The sequence below is a fragment of the Lissotriton vulgaris genome, chromosome 2_2 (genome assembly GCF_964263255.1).
Source record: "Lissotriton vulgaris chromosome 2_2, aLisVul1.2, whole genome shotgun sequence".
In the NCBI taxonomy this organism is placed as follows: Eukaryota; Metazoa; Chordata; class Amphibia; order Caudata; family Salamandridae; genus Lissotriton; species Lissotriton vulgaris.
Window position 1 is genome coordinate 11416175 of NC_141688.1, and position 17371 is coordinate 11433545.

Consider the following 17371-nt stretch of genomic DNA (forward strand, 5'->3'; position numbering starts at 1 on the left):
CCCGCCTGACGTACTCAGCCGCCACCCTCATCGCTCTCAACACCGGCCGACTCCCAGAATGCCACCAAGCCACTCCAAGACGCACCCACGGACCTTTCAGCTGCCACACCTGCAAGTTCTCCTGCATCCGGACCAGCCCCGCACCAGCACCCGCCAAGTCGAACACCAGCAGCACCCACCTCAAGTGCATCCTGCTCAACACCCGCTCCGTCCACAGACACGCCATCGAACTCTGGAACCTCCTAGATGCCACAGCCCCTGACGTTGCCTTCCTCACGGAGACCTGGATGAACGCCTCTTCAGCTCCCGACATCGCCATCGCTATCCCAGAGGGCTACAAGATCGTCCGGAGGGACCGAAACGCCAACCAGATGGGAGGAGGCATCGCCATCATCCACAGGAACACCATCCGTCTCACGACCAGCACCGACAACACCCTGACCAGCGCCGAACACCTGCATTTCCAGATCCACACCAACCCGAACACCACCCTCAGAGGCACCCTGATCTACCGACCCCCTGGACCACGCACGCAATTCAGCGAGGACATCGCCGACTTCATCAGCCCGCATGCCCTCCCCTCCGCTGACTACATCCTCCTGGGAGACCTCAACTTCCATCTGGAGAACAACAACGACCACAACACCAGCACCCTGCTCGACAACCTCGCCAACCTGGGACTCAAGCAACTGGTGTCCACCCCCACCCACCTCGCCGGACACACACTCGACGCCGTCTTCTCATCCAGCACAGACTTCGACTTCAGCCACGCCACAGAGCTTCAATGGACGGACCACAGCTGCGTCCACTTCACCTTCAAGAGAACGACGACCCACCATCACCAGCAACAGACCGCCCGCAGAAGCTGGAACAAGATCACAGCAGACCAGCTCGCCACCTCCCTGAGCCAGCACCCTCCTGCCAGCTCAGCGAACCCCAGCCAGGCCGCCGACAACCTCACGAAGTGGATCAGCAACTGCGCGGACGAACTCGCCCCGCTGAGGACCCCGCCTAGCAGACCCGGCAGCAAGAAGGCCCCATGGTTCACCGACGAACTCAAGAGCTCCAAGAAGAACTGCCGAGCCCTCGAGAAAGTCTGGAAAAGGGAACCGACACCGGACAACAGGACCTCCTACAAACTTGCCACCCGGAAACACCACCAGCTGATCCGCGCCGCCAAGAAAACAGCATTCAAGGACCGGTTGGACAACAACGCACACAACTGCAAGGAACTCTTCAACATTGTGAAAGAGCTTTCCAACCCCAGCGCAGGAAACAACGACATCACCCCATCGCAAGACCTCTGCAACTCCCTCGCCTCATACTTCCACAACAAGATCACGGACATACACAGCAGCTTCAACAACCAACCAACGCACACCATGACCGACCAACCACCCCCCCCCACCACCACCCTCCACGCCTGGACCCCGATCAGCACCGAAGACACCATCCGCACGATGAACTCCATCCACTCCGGATCACCGACCGACCCCTGCCCTCACCACGTCTTCAACAGGGCCGACGCTGTCATCGCACCCCACCTGCGAGACATCATCAACACCTCCTTCGACACCGCCATCTTCCCTGAGAGCTGGAAACACGCCGAACTCAGCGCTCTACTCAAGAAACCAACAGCGGACCCCACCGACCTCAAGAATTACCGCCCCATCTCGCTTCTCCTGTTTCCAGCCAAAGTCATCGAGAAGACCGTCAACAAGCAGATGGCCGCCTTCCTCGAGACGAACGGATCCCTCGACCCCTCACAGTCCGGCTTCCGAGCCAAACACAGCACCGAGACCGCCCTCATCGCCGCCACCGATGACATCCGAGCCCTGATGGACAATGGAGAAACAGCGGCCCTCATCCTCCTAGACCTCTCCGTGGCATTCGACACGGTCTGCCACCGCACCCTAGTACGGCGCCTCAGCAACATCGGAATCCAGGACAAGGCGCTGGAATGGATCATCTCCTTCCTCGACGGAAGAACACAGAGAGTCCGCCTACCACCGTACAAGTCAGAGGCCTCCGAAGTCATCTGCGGCGTCCCCCAAGGATCATCCCTGAGCCCCACCCTCTTCAACGTCTACATGAGCCCCCTCGCGGCCATCATACGCAAACACAACCTCAGCATAATCTCCTACGCCGACGACACCCAGCTGATCCTCTCCCTGACCAACGACCCCGCCGCCGCCAGAGCCAACCTGCACGAAGGGATGAAAGAGGTAGCCGAGTGGATGACGACCAGCCGCCTGAAACTGAACTCGGACAAGACGGAGGTCCTCATCCTGGGCTCCTCACCCTCCGCCTGGGACGACTCCTGGTGGCCTCCCGCCCTGGGCACCGCACCCAAACCGACAGACCATGCACGAAACCTGGGCTTCATCCTGGACTCCTCCCTCTCCATGACCAGGCAAGTCAACAACGTCTCCTCGGCGTGCTTCAACATCCTACGCATGCTACGGAAGATCTTCTGGTGGATCCCCACAGAGACCAGGAAGACCGTCACCCAGGCCCTCGTCACCAGCCGACTGGACTACGGTAACGCCCTCTACGCCGGTACCACCGCCAAGCTCCAGAAGAGACTCCAGCGGATCCAAAACGCCTCAGCCAGACTCATCCTCGACATCCCACGATCCAGCCACATCTCCGGACATCTGAGAGACCTTCACTGGCTCCCCGTCAACAAGAGAATCACCTGCCGCCTCCTCACCCACGCACACAAAGCCCTACACGACCAAGGCCCGAGCTACCTCAACATCCGAGTCAACTTCTACGCTCCCAAACGCCACCTCCGATCAGCCAACCACGCCCTCGCCGCCGTCCCCCGCATCCGAAGAGCGACTACAGGAGGAAGGTCCTTCTCCTACCTGGCCGCCAAGACCTGGAACTCCCTCCCGTCCGACCTGCGCCTGACCCAAGACCACCTCTCGTTCAGGAAGAAGCTGAAGACCTGGCTGTTCGAGCAGTAGCGGCACCCCCCCCCCCCCCAGCGCCTTGAGACCCTACGGGTATGTAGCGCGCTCTATAAGTGTCACTGATTGATTGATTGATTGAACATGTCGTCGTCATGGTTGGCACAGCGTCGACGTATTTCGTAGTCATCGACGGACGCGTCGACGAGCCCGTCGACGAGCCGGTGCCCGTATTTGATGACGAGGGTACAGATTGGGACTGCGACGCCAGAGAACCAGGTCCCGTGGGCGTAGAGGCTGGCAGATCCCGTGGGGAGACAGTTTTAGAGGCGTCGAAGAGCTTCTTCCTCTTCAGGAAAGGAGAAGGCATCTCTGTCTCTGACCCACACTTAAGAGAGGCCTTAGAATGGAAAGAAGACACGCTCTCTATATCCGAAGCTGAATTATCTGAAGGCTTCAACTTCTGTAGCCACAGAAGGAGACAGGCCTCTCTATCTTTCAAGTCTTTGAAGAGAAAGTCCTGCAAAACTTGCAGTTCCTTACCTCATGATCCGGGTAAAGGCAGTAAATGCACTTACTGTGAGGATCTTCATGAAAAAGGCGAAGCTTTCCACAAGAAGAACATGGCCTGAATAAAGATTTTTTAGTTGAAGACATCTTAAGAGTAAGAAGCAATAGAAGTAGAAAAACTGAGCAAAGATCAAGGAGAATCCCTTCACACGACGTGCAGTAGAAAATCTGAGGGCTTGAGCTTCTGAGGAGAAGGTTCTAGAGGGTGCTGCAGCCTGATTGGCTGGAATGTGGACCATTAAAATGACATGGATATGTTACTAAAGTGAATTCTCCCATTAGGCCTCTATGGGCCTATGTATGTTGCTCTATGGTACTTTTACATTTCTTATTTATGTCTATTTATATATATTATATTTATATGTATATGTATATTTATGATGTTTTATATATATTTATATATGTATATTACTACTATTTTATGTACCGTGGGACTCCCACTTCAACGACGGGGAATTATTCAAGCATGTGAATCTATGAAAGACACCCCTAGTACTGGAGAATCCCTAATATGATGCCCATATTAAAGCATAATGATGTAACAGTGGGAAAAGGTTGAAGAAGCTGGAGTCCAATTTTCAGAGGTGTTTTATTTTTACCATGCTGAGTGAGCCAGGACAAGTACAGCCGGCATTTTTTGCCCTAGAAAAGAACATCTGCTCTTCTCTGGATTCTCGGGTGAAACACCTTAGGACCCGGACCCCCCAGATTGTTCCCAGCCCACCCCTATCAGAACCCACAAATCAAGATTTGACGACCAGAGCTGTGGGTAAAAGAGGCCATGTTTATTATAAACAATCACACATAAACATGACAATATGTAATCAATAAGATTCCAATTTCATACGACATAGATTTATCGGTACACAGACAAAATATCGAGTTTTAAATATCGATATACAATAATATCGAAGTTTAAATATCGATGGGACAAAATATCGAAGGTAAGTAATATCGACAGTCTTAATATCGATATTAGTATGACATCAGTAATATCGAAGTTTTAAATATCGATGTCAATAATATCGAAAAAAATAACTTCGATGTTACTAATATCAATTTTTAAATACATTTAGTGTATATTATATTGTATTTATTATGTTTTATTATTTATTTGTAATGTAATTTAATTAAAAATTGTCTTTTACTACTGTAGCGGGTTGTGGGTTTATAGGGGAATAGGGTGGGAAGTAATTTAATAATAATTAATTAATTAATATATGTTTGTACATATTTTAATTAATAATTATTGGTAATTAATTTATATTAATTAGTTAAATAATTAATATAATTTTGTACATATTTTTAATTATTCATTAGTTGGTAATTAATTAATATTAATTAGTTAATTACATTAATTATAGTAATTTTTTTTATATATAATTTTTTGTTATTCTTAATTAATTAATTGGGAAAAATAATATTAATTATTAAATTAAATTAATTACTGCTAATGTGCTAATATATTTACTTTATTGTTATTATTAATTAATAATTAATTGGTAATTAAATAATATTAATTAATTTTGGGTAAAGGGGTATTTTTAGGGTTCAGGGTCAGTTTTTAGTTCTTGGGTAAAGGGGTATTTTTAGGGTTCTGGGTCAGTTTTCAGTTTTTGGCTAAAGGGGTATTTTTAGGGTTCAGGGTCAGTTTTCAGTTTTTGGGTAAAGGGGTATGTTTAGGGTTCAGGGTCAGTTTTCAGTTCTTGTGTAAAGGGGTATTTTGAGGGTTCAGGGTCAGTTTTCAGTTTTTGGGTAAAGGGGTATTTTTAGGGTTCAGGGTCAGTTTTCAGTTTTTGGGTAAAGGAGTATTTTTAGGGATAAGGGTCAGTTTTCAGTTCATGGGTAAAGGGGTATTTTTAGGGTTGAGGGTCAGTTTCCAGTTTTTGGGGAAAGGGGTATTTTTAGGGTTCAGGGTCAGTTTTCAGTTTTTGGGTAAAGGGGTATTTTTAGGGTTCAGGGTCAGTTTTGGGTTTTTGGGGTACAGGGATATTTTTAGGGTTCAGGGTCAGTTTTGGGTTTTTGGAGTACAGGCGTACAGGGTAAAAACAAAAAAATATTACATTAAATAAATTAAATAACATTAAGAAAAATACAATTACATTAAATTATTAAGTGTTTTATTTATTTTAAATGTATATGTATTAGTTTTAATTTTTTTAAAATATTTTTATTTAATATTTGTAAAATTATATGTATTTTAAAATTATTTTTACATTATTATTAATACATTTAAAAAAACGATATTTTTAATTCCGATATTTTTGTACTACGATATTTTTTTTTCTCGATATTTTTGTACTTACCTTTATGAAGATAGGATTCCGATATTTTTGATGTCGATATTTTTGTTCCGATATTTTTGTAGTTCGATATTCTGTCTGTCGATATTATGTCAGACATTCAGATTTATCAACTTTGATCACTGAACAATATTTTTATTTATGTTGATCATAACCTCATAATCAAACAGCAGAAATGACAGAACTTAATTGTCGACAAAGAATGTTTTCTATTGCTCCAGGACAAAGGGGCCTTCTGGCTCGCACCACCCAACTGAGGACCATGCAAGGTGCAACCCACCTGCATCCTTGAGAGGTGAGCCTCTGCCATCTGGTCCTTGTCCGCCACCTGAGGGGCCCAACCCTCCACCACCAGGCTGGCCATCGGGGCTCGTAGGGTATAACCAAGGGCTGCTGCCCCATGCCCTAGTTTGTAAACTTGCACCCCGGCCCCCAGCTGGTGCCTCCATTCTCTCTGGGATGAGCTTACCGTATCTCCCCCTCAGTGCTGGCCTAGGTAATATGTAGGAGGACTCCTCTTAATGTAAGGGAATTTATGTGGCCTCTTTACTGCCACAAGGTCGACCAGGGCCAACCGTCCTTCGCCCTCCCCACCACCAGACAACTTCTGAACCACCAAGTTCCATTGATCCACAGGCTCAGGCCAATCGTTAAATTCAAATGCCCGGATCCACTGGTCTGGGTTCCAGGTAGACACGTGCCCACCATTGCAGTGAACCATACCATTCCCATGCCCAATTTGTAGGCACATCAACAAGCAGGCCCCTGACCCAGGCACCACTAGGCCATTCCGGCCTTCCAGGCACTTGGCCGAAACATTAAAGGGCACTTGACCTTAGTCCTGACCCCCAAATTCACCCTGACACTATGAGACCACGCTATCTTGGAAACGGCTTACCTCAATTAGGAAAATCAGGAAGAGCTTCCCTCGCAGCCCGGTGACCCAGCCCAAGCATACCATTACCTCCTAAATATAGGATAACCAACTCTGGGAACTGCAGTCCCCCATGGCACATGAAGTCCTCCACCAGCTGCGAATTTGTGGTATCTGGAGGTCCCAAATGTCACTCACACGAAAGTGAGACACACTCCCAGCCGCCAGCTTCAACTCACACCGCTGCTGCCAACAAGCGATACGGGCCCAACGCACTGGCATGTGACCCACAGCACTTTGGAAGACTTACTACCTTAATCTCATCCGGTGAAATATCCGGCTTGCTGTGAATGCAGAAGCCTCAATTCTGATTAGAGCGACCAACTACCTCAATCCCCCTGCTGTGGTAGGTAATCCAAAACGTGCTAAGCACGAGTTTTCACCTAAGGGCGGATGGACATGTACGCCCCAATGAGCATCAACTAGTGTACTTCATCCCCTTTTATGCTGATTCGAGCCCTACTACAGTTCCCTTCCAAGTATGCTCAGGTTAGAACCTCCCCTAGGGTGTGAGCATGTCTGCATAAAACCCAGTGTCCAGGACCTGCAGACCTCCCAAGTGCACCGAGTTGCGATGCCCGTTACCAGTTTGCTCCTCCTGAGGGCCCCCTAAAATGACCCTGCACCTGCTGCGGGAAATAAGGTAAATTTGTCTGAGGACTGCCCCTAAGTGGAGGTCACCCAACATGTATCTTGCTAAAATCTTACTCCTCAAGAGGTTATTGCCCTTATTCTGAGTCCCCTAAGCTTGGTGATGAAAGTGATCACCCTCCATTGGGCTCTCACTTAAGATACAAGCCTGCTTTGTGCTCTCCATAATTGCACACCGCCCCAAGTGGGCCTACACAGTGGGGGCTTTCATCCCCTCGGACACGCAAAGGCCCTGTAATCTCTAAGCACTTTTGTTCATGACTTCCGAGTACGCTCACAGAGCCAGGCCCCTACCAACTGTGATAGGGCTGGACTCCAATCCACCGAAGAGATGTTGAGAACCTAGTCATTTGAGCCGCTGTTTGACTGGAGGCCTGATGGCCCCTTAATTTCCGCTTATGTTATGTGCCCAGCTGGAATCGTCTAAGCCTCTTTCACTGCCAACATTGCTGCTCAGGACAAGAACAGCAAATATCCGGCTTGCTGTGAATGCAGAAGCCTCAATTCTGATTAGAGCGACCAACTACCCCAATCCCCCTGCTGTGGTAGGTAATCCAAAACGTGCTAAGCACGAGTTTTTACCTGAGGGCGGATGGACATGTACGCCCCAATGAGCATCAACTAGCGTACTTCATCCCCTTTTATGCTGATTCGAGCCCTACTACAGTTCCCTTCCAAGTATGCTCAGGTTAGAACCTCCCCTAGGGTGTGAGCATGTCTGCATAAAACCCAGTGTCCAGGAACTGCAGACCTCCCAAGTGCACCGAGTTGCGATGCCCGTTACCAGTTTGCTCCTCCTGAGGGCCCCTTAAAATGACCCTGCACCTGCTGCGGGAAATAAGGTAAGTTCGTCAGAGGACTGCCCCTAAGTGGAGGTCACCCAACATGTATCTTGCTAAAATCTTACTCCTCAAGAAGTAATTGCCCTCATTCTGAGTCCCTTAAGCTTGGTGAAGAAAGTGATCACCCTCCATTGGGCTCTCACTTAAGATACAAGCCCGCTTTGTGCTCTCCATAATTGCACGCCGCCCCAAGTAGGCCTACACACTGGGGGCTTTCATCCCCTCGGACACGCAAAGGCCCTGTAATCTCTAAGCACTTTTGTTCATGACTTCCGAGTACACTCACAGAGCGAGGCCCCTACCAACTGTGATAGGGCTGGACACCAATCCACCGAAGAGATGTTGAGAACCTAGCCCTTTGAGCCGCTGTTTGACTGGAGGGCCTGATGGCCCCTTAATTTCCGCTTATGTTATGTGCCCAGCTGGAATCGTCTAAGCCTCTTTCAATGCCAACATTGCTGCTCAGGACAAGAACAGAAAAACTGCAGGTGTAGCTGGAAGTGTCCCAGTGTCCAATACTTACACCAGTGTAGCAGGGGTTCTGCTCATATACAGAACTGTGCATATAGATTTGGAACCTCACTGAATTAGGGTGTACCAAAACTCACCTTAGTAGCCAAAATCCCCTACCAGACTAGCAATCAGCGTCTCATTGGTTCTTCCATACTCTCCATGATTAGACAACCCAGAACATGGACCTTAGAATACCTCAGGTAATGTGGAACACATGAACGCTCTTTCGTTATACTCTCATACCAGTCCAAAACGAGGAGTAAATGAAGACATGTGCAAGTTTGAAATATTTATTTCTAATGCTGTGTTTTCAGGCGCAGTATCTTAGCTAACACACGCAGACATATTATAAGCAACAAGATTATCAGCGTAGTTACTATTCCATAAAATGCAAAGGGAGAAAGCATGTTGAAATGCTAAATGGAAATAGGCTAGATTACATCTAGATCTCACCCTCCCTTGCTAGCAGGTTATTTTATATCTACAGAAGGTCTCTTGGGATTACAAGGGCGGCCCCATACCTCGGGCGTAACACAGGCCCCTGGGGCCCCCGCGGTGCGGGGGGCCCTCACCATCCAGGGGGCCCCATCAGCACCGCACCTCTGCTGGGGAGCTCTAGAGTGAGTGTGGAGGGGGCCTCTTCACGTACCCTGCAGGGGGCCCCCTCAAGGTTCGTTACGCCACTGCCATACTTCTGGTCCTAGTAAAAATGGATCACATCACTTTCTACACCAGCTCTCTGCATGCAAATGTTCTCCAAATGTGTTTGCATGCCTGCGCAGTGCATTATTAAACGTGCCAAAATAAGAGGTGGCCACAGCTGCATATATGTTATGTCTAGAACGTGCACTGATCAGACCGAACAACAACCACTGTGTTGAAATAACCTTGAAGGCCTTGGCACTCACTGTTCAGACACAGCTTACCAAGCAAAGCTGGGACTATAGGAAAACATATTATTCTTGTGTGAAGCAAAACAGTTTGCTAGACTCAAAACATTTATAATAATGTGTGCCGTATGCAAAGGCAACAGAAAGGAGAAATGGCGTTTAAACTTATAATAAGCTCCTGCTAACTTAACACAGTGTAAATGCAAGGCTCATACCCATGATAACAGGATAAGAACGTTCTTCCTATTTCTGTGGGGCCCCCCATCTTGACCGGGTGGACAGCGTCCACCCTTCGAGAAGAATGGGAAGGCGCCATCTACATCTACCAGCGTGCTCTTGACTTGTGCCCTGGAACCGGCTAGCAGCAGCCAACCTATCTTATTGGCTGAACAAGAGACTCAAACCAAACAAATGACGGGCTACATAAGAGTGCATCGCGTGCACTGTTAAACTAAAGGGAGGATTTCTAGCCGGCCATGGGAAATTACATCTAGCCATAAATCCCTGAAAGGTCTGATCCTGGAGTAAGCTGGGTTAAGAGCGAAAAATGCTGAACACAGAAGAGATGTGGCTAATCACAAATGAATTAAATTATGCTTAGATGAGTGGCATAGGAGGACACTCTACTTAACCCAACTATCCAATGAAAGGTACAAGACCGACTGGCATTCTGTGGGTGAAAGTAAAGGAATCCTGCAACCCAAACATGCTGCCCAGTACATCATTTTGAAGCAAGTATGTTACCAGTCTGAATGCTGCTAACACTTGAACGCATTGCTGACCCTGTGATAAGGGCGCCTCTGACTCATGAAAGTAAGGGACTGAGAATGTTCCATGCCAGCAAGCATGCCTGCGTAAGGTACACATCACCACCCCTAGCCCATGAATGCTCTCCACTGGAGGGAGTAATGCAGAAGATAGGCAGGGGACCCAGGGAGGAACGTGGGCAGAGAGCCTTAAGGAAGAAGCTATGCCTGGTACCCCCATTGCTCCACTGACGACGTCTTGCATATCAGCAATGACCACCCTAATCCCATTGCATCCATTCCGTCTGTGCTTCCACTAAGCAGGTACATATATGTTCCCCAGAGCAGTGTCATTTCTCAGCGCAGTTAGGAAGCATGATTTCAGGCCCCCCATCAATGTCTGTATTGTAAGCTCCATTGAAGTGTACATCTAGGACATTATCTCCCACTCATCACTCCTCGGGCTGTGTTCCAGTATGGTTACCCCATTAGTCACCACTGTCTCCTCGCTCCCCCTCCACACAAAGTTCCTGAAGCATTTACTACTTAGGCACACTCATCTCCTGCTGCAACATCATGTGCCCCTACTGCACTTTCCTCCCACTCGTGTCATAGATTCCATCCTGATGCTGGTGACGCAACCTCACAGAGGACACAAAATGCAACACAATCCCTTCAAAGCGCGCACCAAGATAACACCACATCTTCTGAAGACAAACCTAAGCTTTTCCCAAAATGACGCTTTTCTGCTTGCTTAGCAGCCCACTTGATGAATGAGTGCCCAATAATCCATACTTGATGCTGTGGCATTGTGGAACCTACCAACGAACCTGAAAATAAAAAACAATTAATATCCTCACCGGCTAACTGTCTTATTCCAATTTTCTGATATAACGGAAACAACAATCTGACCACCATCGCCCCAATTCTTTAACATCACTAATAAAAAAAAAACATCTTGCTGCTTCTGATGCTGCCCCAATCCGAAATGAGTGTGTACCAAATTTGCTTGGATCCTTTCCTATGTTTGTTAATGACTTCTTCAAAACTGCTAACAATTGTGATGCTTTTAGCGGAGAACCATCCTGATGCCTAAAAATGAATGTTGACTCTGCACCTCCTACTGTTAAAAACTCTAACCAGCCTTTCTAGTGCATAAAATCACACCTATGGCCTGTAGAATTATTTTTGACCCCTTGCCAGTCTGGTCAGTTTTTGAATGCTCGAAGAAAATTTCTTTATCTGCATGCCTCAAAGATACGTTGCTTCTTTTCAGGTCATCATTAGTGGCATTTCCTAATAATTCTGATACCCTGAATGCACCGAAAAAGAACCAAATCATGCACAATTTGAATAAGTGGAATTCAAATGTGGAAAAACAAATCTCTTGAATATTAATTATCAATATATATAACATTTTTAGAGAAATTGGCTCTCTTTTGAATAACCCTCTCTTTCTTGTCTTTTCCTAACCCTGCAATATTCTCTTGCCCATTTCACCTGCAGACGGTTCATAACCCCAAAAGAACTTTCCGTAAAAGGCTATACCAGCTAATTTACCGGATATTGTAGTGGACGAAATGCTCTTGCTGATGTTACGCATAATAAAGTTCACTACATCCTCTCTGCGTAGTTGTATCCCCGCTCTATTGAAAGTTCTATACATTGCACCTGAGTCTATGAACTCCATCCAGGATCTTTTGTAAGCCAGTTTAGTACTTTTTGCTAATGAATTTTCGATGAGCTGATGAATGTTCATATCGCCAGATTCCATATCCTGCAGGGTATCTGAGTTTTCCGCAATTCTGTTCCGAGCACCAAACCATGGAATCTCTCCCACTGAAAACGAGATAGGGCATCTGCTATATCATTCTCTATTCCTGCAATATGTCTAACCTTAAATGTAATGTTAAACTTAAACAACCTAGCATAAAGATTTGCAGTAACTTCGACATCTATTCATCTTTGGCTTTTTGATTATTGACTTAATCAACTACTGTCTTATTGTCTACATTGAATATTACATTTCTGTTAGCCAGCTTATTTCCCCACACGGCTATAGCTACTATCAAGCGGAAAAATTCCAAAAAGGCTATGCTCTTCTTCACATGTAACCAACTGGCCGGCCGTCTTTCTGCACCCCACTTCCCCTCCCAAAACAGGCCAAAACCATTGGCACCGGAGGCGTCAGAAAACAGTTGCATCTGCCAGATGAAATCTTCATCCCATGACCAGAGTGTTACCCCGTTAAATTCTGACAAAAAAGTGGACCAAACCTCAAAATCTGCTCGCATTTGTGCTGTAATCCTGATTCTATGGTATGGAAGTTTCGCACCTGCCATATAAAAACCCAAGCGCCTACAAAAAGACCTGCCTGCTCATATGACTTTGCAGGCAAAGTTAATATGACCCAGCAAGCATTGGGCTCCCACTAATGTTAATTTCTCAACGGAGCATGCATGCTCCAGTAACCTGGATATTTTGTCTATTTTCTTCTGAGGGACCCTGGCCTGCATCTTGTTAGTATCAATGACAATTACCAAGCTATGTGAGTCAACAGCTGGAGCCCTCAGTTTTATCTTCTGCTACAGGCACACCCATGTCTTTTGCAAATATCTTGAATTGTTGTGGCGCCCATCCACATTGTTGAGAATTTGCCTTGCCATAAAAAGAAAATAATCATGGTAATGTGTGTCTCCAGTGTGCCCAGTGCGAAAAGAAAAACCCCACTGAAGAAAAGAGCCAATTCCGACTTTTCTCCAGAGTCTCCAATCATTGCCAAAGCTGAATCCACTGATGTAAATTGAACCATGGAATCCTCTTTTGCAATAAAATCATTAACTGAAAGACCCTGAGGCCATGAAAGGTGCTGGATCATTCTAAATTCTACCTCAGCCTTTTTGGGAACTACGCCTAAAGGTGAGATGATTAAATTCTCTAAATGCCAAAAATCAAAAGGCCCTGCCATTCTACCTTCTTGTACTTCTGTTAGCAGTTTTTCCCCATTATATGTGGAAATGTATTTGCCGAATTTAAATTTTGCGCAAATCTACGACCTCGAGGCCCTTGATATCCTAAATTGAAACCTTCTTTGAAACCCCATTCTAACAAAGCTGCTTCCTGTGAATCGGGATAAAATGCAAGCCATTTACATAAATTGTCCACCCTGATTGTAGTAGAAGCCCTTTTTTCCAGACTGAAACGTAAGACCTCTTCCTCTGTTCGGGAAACCACTTCCCTAATTGGCCTGTTCTCCAAAACATTGCATAACTGTATGTTTACCCCCGCACCTGGAGCATTCATGTTTATATTTGCAGGGATTCTTCACACAGTACCCTTTATTGAAATTCCAGCATGCTCCGGAGACAATTGTATGAGGTCGGTGCCAAACTCCCACCACCCCCCACCCCCCAAGGGTGGGTCTACTCTGAAAGGGCCGATAAGGAACTGCTAATCCACTGGCCGTGTGCATGGATGGTGGGGGCCGTTGGGGATACATCCATTGGACCCAAAGCTCATTATCAACCTCCCTCCATGGCTTTTCCGGCAATAAAACTAGTCTGGCCCTAAACTCTTCATCGTAATGCAGCCAGGCATAGCCCCCAAATTCAGTCGCTGCTTTCCTAATTGTGTCCAGATATTTAAACAATGACACTGACCTGTCGGGAAATTTCTCGCAGTACACACTAGCGAATATGAGAAAGGCCGAAGTCCATGTGTCTATGTTTGTTGGTACCCTTGGTCTCTTAGACAGTTCCCATGCCTCTTCCTTCGAGCCTTCCTTAGCTTGTATTTCCCTATGAAGAAGCTTGAATACATCGATAAATTCCCCCTTCCTTATTTTGTCTTTTGTGGTTTTGTTTAAATGTGCCCCCAAAGGCATGGAAAATCCCATATAAGGCAGATGTTTAAAATTCACTGTAGATTTATCTTCTGCCTCCTTCTTAATAATGCTGTCTACACTTACCGAAAGCTTAGCCTTATCTTCTGCTCTACCCAACTCAGTAACTCCCTGACCATCTTTATCTAGCATTGTTGATAAATTAGTAACGTTGTCAGTACCCACACCTTTTTCTACCTGTATGTGCCTCACCTAAAGTAGTATCTGTATAATCCTTGGTCAACAGTCTGGTCTTCGTTCCCTTGGTCTGTAGCCTCGAAACGCGTCCGTATTGGGTGTCCTCGCCTACTTTGTTCTGCTAAAAATATAAACTGGAAACGTCTTTAGTACAACCCCCCCCCCTGACCCTGCAATTTCTTGACCCATCTTTGACACATTTTCATAATCCAATATTTTGCCATCTTCCAAAGACTCATTTCCATCCCTTTGCCATGGGGAACCTACCACCCCTTTATTTCCTACACTAGGTGTGCATAGCGTGCCAAGGAGTGCCCCCGGAGTACTCACTTGTGTGTATAATTTATAAGATGTACAGATGCTGCCTATAAATGTGTGTACTGAGGAGCTATGAATCAACCAAATGGTGCACGTGAGGTGCTCTCCCGTATTTTTGGAAGACATATGGCGCCTAGAGAATGCAGTTGCAAAAACAACAAGTGATGGACCGAATGTGGATCAATGTCACACATTCCCCCAGTCAAAAGATCTGGGCCTAAATCCATCGGTTTTTTGCACTCCACACCACCCTGGGTTAGACAATGGCGATATGCAAATCAGCTCTGACCCTGTTGCCCCATGGGAACAGTCCAGTCCGAACTACAAAAGCCATGTCCTTCCCAGAACGGAATCAAGCATCCGAGGACCGGACCGGTTTCGAGGTAACACCTCTCATCAGCCCGGCTAGCTTGACTCCAAGTGGTGTGGAGTGCCTGGGACCCACGTCTGGGCATCCCCAGCGCACTTAGGGCGGCAATTGCAAAAACAACAAGTGATGGACCGAATGTGGATCAATGTCACACATTCCCCCAGTCAAAAGATCTGGGCCTAAATCCATCGGTTTTTTGCACTCCACACCACCCTGGGTTAGACAATGGCGATATGCAAATCAGCTCTGACCCTGTTGCCCCATGGGAACAGTCCAGTCCGAACTACAAAAGCCATGTCCTTCCCAGAACGGAATCAAGCATCCGAGGACCGGACCGGTTTCGAGGTAACACCTCTCATCAGCCCGGCTAGCTTGACTCCAAGTGGTGTGGAGTGCCTGGGACCCAAGTCTGGGCATCCCCAGCGCACTTAGGGCGGCAATTGCAAAAACAACAAGTGATGGACCGAATGTGGATCAATGTCACTCATTCCCCCAGTCAAAAGATCTGGGCCTAAATCCATCGGTTTTTTGCACTCCACACCACCCTGGGTTAGACAATGGCGATATGCAAATCAGCTCTGACCCTGTTGCCCCATGGGAACAGTCCAGTCCGAACTACAAAAGCCATGTCCTTCCCAGAACGGAATCAAGCATCCGAGGACCGGACCGGTTTCGAGGTAACACCTCTCATCAGCCCGGCTAGCTTGACTCCAAGTGGTGTGGAGTGCCTGGGACCCACGTCTGGGCATCCCCAGCGCACTTAGGGCGGCAATTGCAAAAACAACAAGTGATGGACCGAATGTGGATCAATGTCACACATTCCCCCAGTCAAAAGATCTGGGCCTAAATCCATCGGTTTTTTGCACTCCACACCACCCTGGGTTAGACAATGGCGATATGCAAATCAGCTCTGACCCTGTTGCCCCATGGGAACAGTCCAGTCCGAACTACAAAAGCCATGTCCTTCCCAGAACGGAATCAAGCATCCGAGGACCGGACCGGTTTCGAGGTAACACCTCTCATCAGCCCGGCTAGCTTGACTCCAAGTGGTGTGGAGTGCCTGGGACCCACGTCTGGGCATCCCCAGCGCACTTAGGGCAGCAATTGCAAAAACAACAAGTGATGGACCGAATGTGGATCAATGTCACACATTCCCCCAGTCAAAAGATCTGGGCCTAAATCCATCGGTTTTTTGCACTCCACACCACCCTGGGTTAGACAATGGCGATATGCAAATCAGCTCTGACCCTGTTGCCCCATGGGAATAGTCCAGTCCGAACTACAAAAGCCATGTCCTTCCCAGAACGGAATCAAGCATCCGAGGACCGGACCGGTTTCGAGGTAACACCTCTCATCAGCCCGGCTAGCTTGACTCCAAGTGGTGTGGAGTGCCTGGGACCCACGTCTGGGCATCCCCAGCGCACTAAGGGCGGCAATTGCAAAAACAACAAGTGATGGACCGAATGTGGATCAATGTCACACATTCCCCCAGTCAAAAGATCTGGGCCTAAATCCAGGATGCCCAGACGTGGGTCCCAGGCACTCCACACCACTTGGAGTCAAGCTAGCCGGGCTGATGAGAGGTGTTACCTCGAAACCGGTCCGGTCCTCGGATGCTTGATTCCGTTCTGGGAAGGACATGGCTTTTGTAGTTCGGACTGGACTGTTCCCATGGGGCAACAGGGTCAGAGCTGATTTGCATATCGCCATTGTCTAACCCAGGGTGATGTGGAGTGCAAAAAAACGATGGATTTGGGCCCAGATCTTTTGACTGGGGGAGTGTGTGACATTGATCCACATTCAGTCCATCACTTGTTGTTTTTGCAATTGCCGCCCTAAGTGCGCTGGGGATGCCCAGACGTGGGTCCCAGGCACTCCACACCACTTGGAGTCAAGCTAGCCGGGCTGATGAGAGGTGTTACCTCGAAACCGGTCCGGTCCTCGGATGCTTGATTCCGTTCTGGGAAGGACATGGCTTTTGTAGTTCGGACTGGACTGTTCCCATGGGGCAACAGGGTCAGAGCTGATTTGCATATCGCCATTGTCTAACCCAGGGTGATGTGGAGTGCAAAAAAACGATGGATTTGGGCCCAGATCTTTTGACTGGGGGAGTGTGTGACATTGATCCACATTCAGTCCATCACTTGTTGTTTTTGCAATTGCCGCCCTAAGTGCGCTGGGGATGCCCAGACGTGGGTCCCAGGCACTCCACACCACTTGGAGTCAAGCTAGCCGGGCTGA